At 35.4% G+C, this 2,251-nt stretch overlaps 1 non-coding gene across 1 annotated transcript; it reads left to right on the top strand.

Annotated features, from left to right (window-relative positions):
* The first annotated feature begins 768 nt into the window (after positions 1 to 768).
* On the top strand, positions 769 to 874 carry LOC140872933 (small nucleolar RNA R71). The gene has a single exon (XR_012147939.1). It is a non-coding gene; the product is annotated as a small nucleolar RNA R71 (small nucleolar RNA).
* The last annotated feature ends 1,377 nt before the right edge of the window (positions 875 to 2,251 follow it).

Here is a 2,251-nt window from a genome sequence, read left to right on the forward strand (position 1 = left end):
TTTTCTTCTCTTCCTTCAGCCCCTATTTTCTTTCCGCTCCTCAATTCTACAGCCTTGCATTGCTCTTTCGGGTTCACCTCTGTATTACTAGGAAATTGGCCTCTATTCTGATCCTTCAAAGCATTCGCTAATTACCCAATCCGAGTTTCCATGGATTTCAACATGGCACCCAAAATACACATGTGTGTCTTCATGTTGTCAAGTAGAGTCTCAGTTCTCGACATCCGCTTGCCAGATTCAGCAAAAATATTAGATACCACATCTTCTAATGACGGATTCCCCTCACCCTTGTTTGTATTGAATCCCGGACGAGGATTCAACACATTTTTATTGTTGGCATAAGAAAAATTTTCATGGTTACGTAAGCTAGGGTGATAAGTATTTGGAACAGGGTTAACTCGATAACCTCCATAGCCTTTGGGATTGATGTACTGAGCTTTCTCGGGTGGATGAGATTCTTCGATGACAACCGACATACCTGATCGATCTGCTACACTCATCTTATTAAATTCGGCCACTTTTGTAGTTAAAGCAGACAGTTGAGCAGAGATAGATGTGATAGGATCAACTGCATATACTCCAACAGACTTCTTGACTCCCATTCGTTCAGACAGCCATTGAAAACTATTAATAGTCATCTGTTCTAGCATCTCATGAGCCTGAATAGGGTCCTTAGAAAAGAATGTACCTCTAGCAGAAGAGTCCACTGAAATCCGGGTAGGCGTATTCAACTCATTATAAAATAACTCAATTTCTTTCCAATCCGCAAAATTATGATTAGGACAATGCCTCAGCAAGTCATTGTATCTCTCCCATGCTTTATACAACTGCTCTGAATCATGCTTCCTGAAAGTACTGATCTCAATCTTAAGCTAAGTGGACTTGGCAGGTGGAAAGTACTTCGCTAAAAATTTGACAGCCATATCCTCCCATGTATTAATGCTTCCTAGAGGCAGTGAATGCAACCAACTACTAGCATGGTCCATGAGAGAAAATGGAAATAAACGTAAGCAAATACTATCTTCAGAAGCACCATTCATTTTTACCGTGTCAGTAATTTCTAAGAAAGTTCTAAGATTTAAGTGGAGATCAGAAGTAGCAATCCCATTAAATTGGTTCTTTTGAACCATATTGATCAATGTCGGCTTCAGCTCAAAGTTGTTTGCATTTATAGTTCCTCGAGCGATTTCAGAGTAGTGAGCCTGAACCGTCGGCCGGAAGTGATATTTGATTGGCACCAAGGGAGGTTGCTTTAAGTTATCTTCGGCCATTCGATGTAGTTCGTCTTATCTTCTCAGTCTTCTCAAAGCTCTTGCAGTGTGTTCGATCTCCGGATCAAACAGTAGAGAATTATTTCTTTGAGATCTTCGCATACACTGCACTCAAGAAGAATTAAAATTTAATCAGTAACTAAAAATAAAAATAATAAAAAATCTAAATTAAAATCTAAACTAATTGGTAACAAGACTAAAATCAAATCAATAATTTACTTCTCGGCAACGACGCCAAAAACTTGTTGCGTATTTTTGTGCCCGCAAGTCCACGATGTCAAGTTTTAATTAGTGAGTAGAGTATCGTTCTCACGAGGAGTAATATTGAAAAATATTGAGTACTTGTAATTAGAATAGTCTAAAATTTATCTAAAAAATTAAATAACAGAATTTTTGGTTTTAAAAACTAAATTAATAATAATTTTCAGCAAAGCATGCACATAGTTTCAATGAAATATCAATGAGATAATAATGTCTAGAGGACTTTATTTCACCTGGTTTCGACAACTACTACTTCTTATTAAATTATTTTCATGAGTTCTATTCAATTAATAGCTAAGAATACTTAATTATATTATTTCCCTCTTCCGAGCATCAAATAATTTATATCAATTAAGATTCGATTTCCATATCCCTATTAAAAACCTAGTCTTGGTGATATGCGTAAAACGATGTTCTTCCTAAAGCTCCGTTAACTTTATATACTCTCCCGAGCAATATAAACAATGAATAGTGTAATTTCTAATGTCCTATTCAAAATATCCTCTCTCGAGCAATGATTTCAAATAAATATGGCAAATCAATTAGTGATCAATTAATTGAAAAGACAATCAAAACTAGAAAAAACAATTAATCTTGTAGAATTCAAGAAAAAAAAATAAAACTCGTAGAAGAGTCTACACCGGGCTACATCGTCCCTCTAGACTAAAAAATTTAGTTCATAATTAAATTCTTTCAAAAATAAATCATGTTCTTCAATC

This window comes from Henckelia pumila, unplaced genomic scaffold (genome assembly GCF_033568475.1).
Source record: "Henckelia pumila isolate YLH828 unplaced genomic scaffold, ASM3356847v2 CTG_505:::fragment_2:::debris, whole genome shotgun sequence".
NCBI lineage: Eukaryota > Viridiplantae > Streptophyta > Magnoliopsida > Lamiales > Gesneriaceae > Henckelia > Henckelia pumila.